This window comes from Myotis nattereri (assembly GCF_964212035.1).
Source record: "Myotis nattereri genome assembly, chromosome: Y".
Classification (NCBI taxonomy): Eukaryota; Metazoa; Chordata; class Mammalia; order Chiroptera; family Vespertilionidae; genus Myotis; species Myotis nattereri.
The window spans coordinates 8,343,005-8,355,176 of NC_138094.1; positions in this window are offsets into that span (position 1 = coordinate 8,343,005).

Sequence of the window (12,172 nt, forward strand, 5' to 3'; positions counted from 1 at the left end):
CATGGGTGGGGGCCGGCTGGTTTGCCCTGAAGGCTGTCCTGGATCAGGGTGGGGATCCCCACTGGGGTGCCTGGCCAGCCTGGGTGAAGGGATGATGGCTGTTTGCAGCTGGTCACACACCCTTCAGGGTGGGGGTCCCCACTGGGATTCCTGGCCAGTCTGGGTGAGGGGCTGAGGGTTGTGTTCAGGCTGGCGGGTGACTGAAGCTCCCAACCGCTCCTTTTTGTTTTATACTGGGCCAGCTTTTGCTCTGATGTAGCATACTATTCCATTATGTAGATATACCAGGGCTTTTTAACCCACTCATCTGCTGACCAGCACTTAGGCTGTTTCCAAACCTTAGCTATTGGAAATTGTGCTGCAGTGAACATAGAGGTGCATGCATCCTTTCAGATTGGTAATTCTAGGTTCCTGGGATATATTCCTAGAAGTGGGATCAGTGCGTCAAATGGGAGTTCCGTTTTTAGTTTTTTGAGGAAACTCCATACTCTTCTCCATAGTGGCTGCACCAGTCTGCATTCCCACCACCAGTGAAGGAGGGTTCCTTTTTCTTGCCATCCTCACCAGCACTTGCCCTTTGTTGATGATAGCCATTCTGACAGCTGTTAGGTGGTATCTCATTGTCCTTTTGATTTGTATCTCTCAGATGATTAGTGACTCTGAGCATGTTTTCATGTGTCCCTTGGCCTTCCTTTTGTCCTCTCTGGAAAAGTATCTATTTAGGCCCGTTGCCCATTTTTGTGATTGGGTTGTTTATCTTCCTTTTGTTAAGTAGTATGTGTTCCCTATAAATGTTGTAGATGAAACCCTTATCAGAGAGAACATTGGCAAATATGTTCTCCCATGCAATGGGCTTTGTTGTTGCCTTGTTGATGGTTTCTTTTGCTATGAAGAAGCTTTTTATTTTGATGTCTTCCCATTTGTTCATTTTAACTTTATTTTCCATTGCCCCAGGAGCTGTGTCTGTGAAGATATTGCTTCCGCATATATCTGAGACTCTGCTGCCTATGGATTCCTCTACTATTTTTATGGTTTCCAGCTTTATGTTCAAGTTATTTATCCATTTTGAGCTTATTTTTATGCATGGTGTCAGTTGGTGGCCTAGTTTAATTTTTGCATTTGTCTGACCAAATTTCCCGGCACCATTTATTGAAGAGACTGTCTTATCCCCATTGTATGTTTTTGCCTCCTTTGTCAAATATTAATTGAGCTTGGTTGTTTGAATTGGTTTCTGGGTTCTCTATTCAATTCCATTGGCCTATGTGTCTATTCTTGTGCCAGTGTCAGGCAGTTTTGAACACAGTAGCTTTGTAATACAGCTTGATATCTGGTATTGAGATCCCTCCTACTTTGTTCTTCTTACTCAAGATTGCTGCCACTATTCGTGATCTTTTTTTTTATTCCAGATGGATTTTTGGAGAGTTCATTATAGGTCTGTGAAATATGCTGTTGGTATTTTAATGCGGAGTGCATTGAATGTATAGATTGCTTTGGGTAGTATAGCCATTTTAATGATGTTGTTTCTACCAATCCATGAACAAGGTATGTTCTTCCATCTGTTTATGTCTTCCTTTATCTCTTTTTTCAACATCTTCTAGTTTTCTGATTGGAGGTCTTTTACCTCCTTAGCTAAGTTTATTCCCAGTTATCTTAATTTTTTTGGTGGGATGATGAATGGGATTCTTTTTTTAATCTCCTTTTCTGTAAGTTCACTATTGGTGTATAAAAATGCCATATATTTCTTGGCGTTAATTTTGTAGTCTGCTACATTGCCGAATTCATTTATTAAGTTTACTAAGTTTTTGAAGGAGTGTTTGTGGTTTTCTATGTACAGTATCATGTCATATTCAAATAATGACAATTTACTTCTCCTTTTCCAATTTGGGAACCTTTTCTTTCCTTTTCTTGTGTGATCACTGTGACTAGGACTTCCAGTACTGTGTTGAACAGGAGTGGTGAAAGTGGGTGTCCCTGTCTTGTTCCTGTTCTAGAGGGAAATGGTTTTAGTTTTTGCCCATTGAGTATGATGTTGGCTGTAGGTTTGTCATATAAGGCTTTTATTATGTGGAAGGATGATCCTTCTATTCCTACTTTGCTGACTGTTTTTATCAGAAAAGGCTGTTGCACTTGGTCAAATGCTTTTTCTGCACCAGATGATATGATTGTGTGGTTTTTCTCTCTCAATTTGTTTATGCGATGTTTCATGTGCATTGATTTGTGGATATTGTACCATCCTTGAATCCCTGGAATAAATCCAATTGGTCATGGTGTATGATCTTTCTAATGTAATGTTGTATCCGGGTTGTAGAATTTAGGTGAGGATTGCAGCATCAATGTTCATCTGGAATATTGGCCTGTAAGTCACTTTCTTTGTGGTGTCTTTTTCTGGTTTTGGGATTATGGTAATGCTGGCTTCATGAAAAGATCTTGGAAGTATGCCGTCCTCTTGAATTATTTGAAATAGTGTGAAAAAGATTGGTTTTAGTGCTTCTTTGAATGTTTGGAAAAACTCCCCTGTGAAGCCATCTGGTCCAGGGATTTAGTTTTTTGGAAGCTTTTTGATTACCGTTTCAATTTTATCAGTAGTTATCGGCCTGTTCAGGTTTTTTGCTTCTTTCTGATTGAGTATTGGAAGCTTGTATTTGTCTAGAAATGTGTCCATTTTGTCCAGGTTTTCCATTTGTTGGAGTAGAGTTCTTATAGTTTTTACAATCCTTTGTATATCTGCCGGGTTATTTGTTACTTCAACTCTTCCATTTCTGATTTTGTTTATTTGGGTCCCCTTTCTTAGTTTCTTGGTGAGCCTCCCTAGAGGTTCATCAATTTTTTTTTTTCTTTTTTTCAAAGAACCAGCTCTTGCTTTCATGATCTTTTGTATTATTTTTTTGGTCTCTATGGCTTTTATTTCTGCTCTGATCTTTATTATCTCTTTCTTTTTTGGTAATATGGGCTTTTATTGTTGCACTCTTTCTAATTATTTAAGTTGAAGATTACTTAATTTATTACCATTTTTTTCCTATTTTCTAAGGTAGGCCTGTAGAGTTGTGACCTTCCCTCGCAGGACTGCTTTCATTGTGTCCCATAGATTTTAGGATTGTGTGTTTTCATTGTCATTTGTTTCCAGGATGCTTTTCATTTCTTCTCTGATCTCTTTGGTAACCCAACTATAGTTTAATAGCATGCTATTTAGCCTCCAAGTGTTTGATTTTTTTCATTGTTTTTATTGCACTTGATTTCTAGTTTTATGCCATTGTGACCTGAGAAGATGCTTATTACGTTTTCTATCCTCCTGAATTTGAAGAGACTTTGCCTGTGTCCTAATATGTGGCCTATCTTTGAAAATGTCCCGTGTGCACTGGAGAAGGATGTATATTTGGTAGCTTTGGGATGAAATGTTCTGGAGATGTCAAGTCCATCTGAACTGGAGAGTCATTTAGGATTGCTGTTTGTTTGGAGGTTTTTTGTTTAGAGGATTTATCCAGTGGTGTCAGTGAGGTATTGAAGTACCCTACATTGATACTATTGCTATCTATCTATCCCTTGATACCTTCCAGAAGTTGTTTTTTGTATTTGGGCACTCCTGTACTGGGTGCATATATGTTTACCAGAGTTATATCCTCTTGTTGATTTGCTACTTTTAGTATTGTGTAGTGGCCTTCCTTATCCCTTGCTATGACCTTCATTAGAGTTCTATTTTGTTCAGATATAAGCATTGCCACCCCAGCTTTTTTCTCATTTCCATTTGTTGAAAATTTATTTTCCCCTCTTTCACTATCTGTGTGAATCCTTTGCTCTGAGGTGAGTCTCTTGCAGACTGCAAAATATGGGTTTTGTTTCCTTATCCATTCAGCTGCCTCATGTCTTGATTGGAGCACTGAATCCATTTACCTTTAATGTTATTATTGTAAGTACTTGTTTGTCATATTTATTCTTCATGTGTGTGCTTCTCCTTGCCTTTCTGTTTCTTCTTTTTACTTCCATCCCTCTAGCATTTCTTGCATTGCTGACTTGGTGGTAATAAACACTCATAGCCCTTTTTTGTCTGTAAATTTCCTTATTAGTTCTTTAATTTTGAATTATAGCCTTGCTGGGTATGGATTCAGCCCCTTGTTTTACATCACTTTGTATATTTCATTCCATTCCCTTCAGGCCTGGTGTGTTTCTGTTGAGAAATCTGTTGATATTCTAATGGGAGATGCCTTGTAGGTAACTTTCTGTCTCTGTCTGTCAACCTTTATGATTCTTACTTTTGCATTGATGTTTAATTATGATGTGGCTTGGTGTTGGTCTTTTGGGGTTCATCTTATTTGTGACTCTGTGTGGTTCTTGGACTTGCATAGTTATTTTCTGGCCTGTATCAGGGAAGTTTTCTGTCGTTATTTCTTCCAACATGTTTTCCCCTCCCCCATCTGACTGGAAGAACTGGCTGGGTCTATAGACCAAGACTGAGCACAGACCTGCTGAGAACCTGGATTGCGGTGAGTGATGGTCACTAAATGGACACTCCCGCTGTCTGCCCATGACCCTGATCATGTCCACCGCTGCCACACATAGAGTGGCATGTTCCCATTCTCCGGTGACTTCTCTAGGCACACTCCCATCAGGCTGGCCCAGGTGATGGACATGGGAGCCTTACATCAGGAACCAGTGCCTTGTTCTTGTGTCACCGTCCCATGACCCACTCAGAGATATGAGTGCAGGCGACTGATTCAGGCCTCAGATACTGAACATGGAGAAGGAAGTCAATTGATGGCCCCTGCCAAGGTCTCTTGCCTGGAGAGAGAAGTAATGAGACTTGGAAAGTGGAATGCTTCTGTAATTTCTTAAATTCTGCCGAACATGAGGAATTACTTTTACTCATCATCTTGACTCAGAATCCAGCTTCAGGTTCACAATGGCCAGCTATCAGACAAGTGTAAATGAGCAACATGGTTGTGACCAAAAAAAGGATGGAGAGGTCCCAGGGCAAGCCATGAGGCCAAAGAGCTTCACACTAAAGGAACTCTCCCAGAGACGGGTGCCCACGTAGGCAGCAGGAAGGATGGGACCTTGGAAGCTTATCCAAAACTAGTAAGCAATGTGACAGTTCACCAGGGCATGGAAAAGACTCTCACTCTGTGTGGAAAGTTGTATGAGCAGAAGACCCTCAAGCCATGTTTAAACTACTCTTGAAATAGTTTGCAAAGGCGCATGTCAGTGTTTAATTCTCAAATATTTAAAATCACAGAGTGCTAACTAGTGATTTTACTACTTTATTTATTTACATGTATGGTATGTTTATAACAGTTTTTTAATGTTGTGACATAACTCTGTAATAGCCATTGAAAAATAACAACTTTTCCTATGGTTATTTGGATTGCTGGGCAGGGTATTAGCTGGAGGTACTATTCTATGTGGGTTGCTCTACAGTGCAAAGCAAGACTAGTCTGTGATTTACTCATTTTGCATTTCATTTGTTTTGTTTGTTTGTTGGTCTCCTCAATCTAGTGAGGGTTCATGGCTCAGAGATACCCTGAGGAAGATCATGAACGTCTCATGAGGTGTCCGAGCTGATCACCCAGAATAGCAGTGGATGTACCCTTAGGCACTCAGTAAATTTTTTGGAGTAAATCAAGGATTGAAGAGCGAGGAGAGGTGTCTGGCTTTGGCAGGTGAGGATCAGCTGACCCGTGGACATCCCTGAGAAGATGTCCACTCTGTGCCAGTGCCTCCTGCCAGCCCTCACATAGGGCATAGAGGGATTTCCTGTCAAGTATGGATACAGAACTTTTGTGGCCATGAGTCTTATGGAACCGTCTCCAGGGGAACAATCAGCAGTGGAACGGGCTGTACAGCCTATAGCATCTGGTTTTCCTCTCAGCCACAATAGTCTTCCTCTGGCTTTGAGTTGGAGATTTAGGGTCAGTGGATGACAGGGATGCAGTAGCAGGAACCATTCTCTCCTTCTCTGGTCAGAAGCATAATTCTTACCATCTGATGAGGCAGAAGTGCAATCTTCACCAGAAGCATCCCTCTGCAGGCCTGAATGCCATGGTCGGGCCCTCCCTTTCCCTCTCGACCTCTCGTCTTCTTTGTGTCCAGGATCGGTGTGTGCCATTCTCCCCACCTTGCCCTGCACTCTCTATTGGAATGACCCAGTGCCTTTGGGGTTGGGATCTGGGAATGTCACTGGCACTTCATCTACGCCAGGCCAACCCTGCACCCCAACCCCTCCCCAACACCACCGCTGTCTGCATAATCTGGTAGATTATGTCTCTGATATTTAAGGGATGCAGATCACAGATTCAGCAAGACTGGCCCATGCTCTGCTGCCATTTCACTTTTGTGCCTCATTCTGGGTTCCTTATGGGATTCTCTGGGCCATTTTCTGCCTTGTCCCTCTAGCCCAGAGTGAGTGCTCTTCCTCATGCACCTCCCTTGTGCCTCTAGAAGCACTGCCCTTGGCATTAAATGGCTAGAGCCAGGCATGTCTTGGATATGAGGCATGTTCTCCTTGGGGAGCAAAAAAGAGGGGCAATCCCTTGTTTAGGTCTAGATGTCATTGGAACCAGGTCTTGTTGGGCACGGGCAGGGCAGGTAGTGCCAGCAGAGACTTGTGAGTTTGAAAAAGGCACAGAGGACAAAATATGTCAGGGTAGGAAGAGGTCTGACTGCAGAGGGAAAGAAGCCAGGTGGAAGGCTGTCTGCTCGAAGGCTGGGTTAAGAGAGCGGACGATGGGAAAGCCCATGCATGGGGACTGGTCCCCAGGGCCTCTGAAGGCCCATAGAGGCAGGGCTTGCTGTGGAACCCAGGAAGGGCATCCTCCTGCCTCTTTGGTGCCTCTTTGGTGCCTCTTTGGATCCAGAAAGGCAGTTGGGATGTTGATTTTCCTTCTGTACACTGTAGCTTGTCACGTTCTCCAAAACAGCTCAGAAGAATTGGGGAGAACTCCTGATTTCTGTTATCAGTGGGTGTCCCCAGCATGAGATTCCTGATGGGCTGACTGACATTCCAGGGATGCATAAAGAGGGTCCCAGACTTGGAGCACATTCTAAGGACCCCCTTTCTTCCAAAAAAGGTCACAAGGGCAGATGACCTGGGATCGCAGTAGGAATTTTGTGACTGGAGCAGGTTGCAAAGGACGGCCCTATTCGTGGGCTCAGAGGCTACTGTGTTCTGTACGTAAGTGAGGGCTATGATGAGAGCAGGTGGCAGGTGACCAGGATGTGGTGAAAACATCCCCCAAATTCATGTGTGGGTGCTGGGAGTCGGCAGGGCCTGTCCATTACTGGGCAGGAAGTTCTCCTGCCCACAGTGCCATAGCACATGCCCTGGGTAAAGCTGGCTCCGCATGGGGGGCGTGGATAGAGGAGTGTTTCTTGCTCATGAAGAAGGCATGTTGGGCTCAGATTTTGTTTCTAGGTCATTCTAAGTGGTCCATCCTGCCTCCCTGTATCTCCTGGACACTGGGATCTCATAGAGGCAGCCTGAGCTTGGGCTCCTATAATTTTCCAGTTTCTGCCTGGTGCATGTAATGTCTGTGTTAAAGAGAAAATCTCAGCCCCCAGGTGGCACCCTCAGGCTAAAACCCCATGATACCAAGTCTAGGCTCAACTGCTGAACTCATTACAGTTTGCACCTCTTCCAGAAACCTAAACAGCCAGTCTGAAATTTTCTGGACAACACCACTGTGCTAATCTGTCATGTGGTCCCTCTGCCTGGAATATGAGAGTTGTTGGGCATCACAATGCAGCGGGTACAGAAGAGCCTACAGAAAATCTGGGCCTCTCTGTCTCTTTGTACTGGGTCAGCACACACAAGGCGCATCCATAGGGACTGGAACAAGTGGTTTCCAGTGAGCACCACCGAGGTACAACTTCTCTGGGGCTGTCACCGTTAACTAGTCCAGGCCCTGGTCTCCAACACTCCTCCCCAGTTGCCTGTGGCGGCTCCATGGTAGGGCTTCCCTGTACACAAGTCAGGCCCCCAATACTGAAAGGGACATAAGCCTGTCAGGAACCCAGAGCCCTGGCCTCACCAGTCCATGCCTGTTATTCCCCTGGATCAAGGCCCTACTTGAACTCAAGTTCCTGTGGCCTGGAAACACATTTACATTCTTTTCAGCAAAATATTAAGCTAGCATAAACCTCTGCTTTGTTCTGTGTCCCGCCCTAGAATAGGACATCCTTTGTAGAGGATGGTCTAATGTTCGAAGACTATCCCTCATGATCCTCCTTCCCATCAATCAAGGAGGTGGTAAAGCAACTCTCAGCCAGTGACAGGCCCTGGGTCTGAAGAGTGGACAACCCCAAGCCAGTTCCCAGAGAGCATTTAAGTGGACACAGGTGAAGGTCACACCGGGGAGATAGGGGTATGGAGGGCCACCCTGAGGGTCAATACAACCAAGTGAAAGGGAGATGTCCTAGTGTGCTGTTGGATCCCACAGTCAATGGACAGTTAGCTGCTCAGCATGGAACAGGCTCCCTGCCCACCTGCCACTGCATTCTGGCCCTAGGCTGTCTCAGTTTGCTCACTGTGTGGCCTGCCAGAGGAGCACCTAGGGAGAAGGCCACACATCCAGGCCCAGGGGCAGGACTCCATTTGCCTGTATGTCTCCCTAATTGTGAGGAAGTCAGTCCTGCGTTTTCTACTTCTACTGCTCCTCATTCAGTGCCAGCCACTCATGTGCTTGCTGCTCTCTGCTGTGTTTCAGAAGTTCATAGCTTGTCACATACAGCACCTGGCCCTTCGTTCTCTTTTTATTGCTCTTCCTGTCTTTGTCTTCTACCTTCCAGTCTTCTAGCTTGGGCCCATAAGCGTAGGAGCTCATTTTCCCGTTTCTTAAGTACATTTTTTATTGATTTCAGAGAGGAAGGGAGAAGGAGAGATGGATAAACCACCAATAATGAGACAAAATCATTGGTTGGCTTTCTCCTGCACATCCACCTGGGGATCCAAACATAAACTCCGGCCCCTCCTCCAATTGATAATTGAACCATGTCCTCTTGGTTCATAGGCCTACTGAGCCACACTGGCCATCACTCTCTGCTTCTTCTAGTGGGAAGAGAAAATGCTGAAGTCTCTGTAACAGTCTGTGAGCTCCCCACTCCCCCAAAAAAGAGGATAAGAGAACAAGGCTCAGAAAATGTGTATCTCTTACAGCAAATGCTCTCTTTCTCTTCCTCTCCCTCTCCTATTCCATCTCCCTCTCCCTGTCCCTCTGTCTGACATGCACCTTGTCTTCCCATCCCCACCTTAACAGGAAATAGTGTCCATAATGGGAATCAGAACCTCTGGAATTTGGGGAAAAGTATACAAATGGGCAGGTTCTTAGGGAGGAAGGACATAGGCAAAACATCCTGTGTTCTGGGTGTTAATTCCTCTGCACAAAGAGATCGTGCCCATTACCTTGTGTGGAGATTCACCTGTGGGGCCAACTTATGTAAAGCTATTGTCAGCATGTCCTCCTCTAGAATTGCCCACTGTTATTAGCATTGATGGTATTTATTATCCACCAGATGCAAGATAAGGAAGAAAATGAAAGACAGTGCACACTGGCCAGTGTGTCTGGGCATTTTCCTGTGCACCAGAAAGTTTACTGATTTGATTTCTGGCCAGGGCACATGTCCAGGTTGCAGATTCAGTCCCCAGGCATCCAACATTGTTTCTCTCTCACAGGAATGCATGCTTCTGTGTCTGTCTCTCTCCATTTACCTCTCTCTAAAGAATTAATTTTAAAAACCCACCATATTAAAACACAACAAAAGAAAACTCATTGCTGCATGTTGCCTCTAAAACCAAGTGTCCTGCACTTGACGCTTTATTTGTTCTCGAGACCACAGTGAGAAATCTAGCAAAATTATTTATTGGAATCTGGATTATTCTATAAAATATTCAGAAAAACATAGTATTAAGGCAATGAGGCTGAGAAAGCTTAGATAGAGACTACATCTGTGAAGTTGGGCACAGAAGGGGCCTGGATAGGAGGTGACTGCTGGTGCACAGGCATCTTGTACATGAAGGCCCTTGGGCAGGGTCTCTAGGGCATCAGAAAGCAAGCAGGGAGAGTAAGGCACACATAATAGGTTCCTTACTACTAGAATGTACCCTAGAGTCCACCAATCTGCACCGCAGTCAGGCAGGCTGGATACAGGGCAGCTGGAGCACACGAATGTCAAAGGGAAGACTCTGAATAAAGAAGAGCCAAAGCCTGACATGCTTGGCTCATTGGATGAGTTTTGACCTGTGAACCAGGAGGTCAGGGTTCAATTCCCAGGCCGGGACATGCCCATGTCGTGGGCTCTTAGCCCAGTAGATGTCTTGTAGGAGGCAGCCAATCAATGATTCTCTCTCACCATTGATGGTTCTAACTCTTTCTCCCTCTCCCTTCTTCTGTGAAATCAATAAAAATATATATATATCTAAAAGTATGTACATAGTTTAGGGTTTTGATACCCTGAATATCCATTTAGAAATACAAGAGAGCCTTTTGTCATGGTCAGGATTTATATGCTGTTCCTTCTTCCCCTTTAATCTTCCTTTCTAATCCACTTCCCCATGGGATTGTATATAAAGTGATCTATTTCATGCTGGGACGTTTTGTATTGTTTGTCTTGTTGTATTTCTCTGTACCATAATACATTATTAATACAAACCTACAGTGGAAAAATTAGGCTGAGTAAATTTGGCATCCAAATGGCTTTACTAAGTATTTCACCAATCCAGGTGCATGCCAGCTGGCAATGAAAAATGGGCTCACTGAGCCATGCCATTCATGGTTTGTTCCACCCCACAATGTGCAATCTGACAGGCTACATTTTAAAATCCTTAAAATTTTGAGGTCCAAGCTTCCTAAATTTTCAACTAATTTCACATACACTATTTCAATAAAAAGAATGTTAAAAAAAACCACACATTATTGGGGTAATTTTTAAAATTGAAGTTGGAAGGCTTGTTGATAACTATACACTCAACAGTCCAAGAGGCGAGTTTTTAAAAACCTTTCCCATTCATGATGTTTGTTTATATTCACTAATAAAAATACTGAGGATTCAAGATAACTCATAGTTTGAGTGATCATACCCTTTGTGGTACATTAAATGTCAAATAGTTGCAGAGAAAGTGCCTGAATAGTTCTCCAATAAAATACATATCACAATCTAGGGGCACTTTTGTTCACTCCGTTCAGAAGTATAGTCAGGAAGCTAACTGGTTCCATTTAAGTGGTAATCTCTGTTTCAATCTTAGTATAACCACTTCAGAAAGTGCTGATGTCACTTAAGTAAGCAAAAGGATGCCCACATTTATACTTCTTCAAACTTTTATATCATTCCGTATGCAATATTTCTCTATTTCTACTATTCCTTTCAAGGTTGAGGACATACAAAATGTCACAGGAAGGAGGTCAAGAATTGTTTTGCAGCCTTGGTGGAGGTTCCCCAATCCTTTTTTCCATTTAGGTTGTCCAAGGAAAATATGTAAATTGTTTACCCTCCCTAACTGGAAACAGGGCAGCATGCCATGAAGAAGTAACACGCTGCTTCATTTATTTTTTTTTATCATTATTGTTCAGATTATTACAGTTGTTCCTCTTTTTCCTCCATAGCTCCCCTCCACCCAGTTCCCACCCCACCTTCTGCCCTTACCCTGACACTGTCCTCATCTATAGGTGTACGATTTTTGTCCAGTCTCCTCCCACGCTCCCCACACCCCCCACATCCCTTTCCCCCGCAAGAATTTTCAGTCCACCCCCTCTCTATGCCCAATTTTATATTATATTCACCAGTTTACTCTGATCAGATTTTTTACTCACTTGATTTTTAGATTCACTTGTTGATAGACATGTATTTGTTGTTCATAATTTTTATCTTTACCTTTACTTCTTCCTCTTCTTAAAGAATACCTTTCAGCATTTCATATAAAATAATATGGAACGCTTCATGAATTTGCATGTCATCCTTGTGCAGGGGCCATGCTAATCTTCTCTATATCGTTCCAATTTTAGTACATGTGGTGCCGAAACGAGCACAGTTCTCTTTCTTTTTTAATAAATATATGTATTATTTGGAAACATTAAGATCTCAGTATGTTTTTTAAAGAATGAATGAGTGCACTCTTTCATGAGCCAATAGTCTTCTTATTTTTTTTAAGTTTATAATAGTCTTTATTATCCATGAGTGAGTGAGATCATGT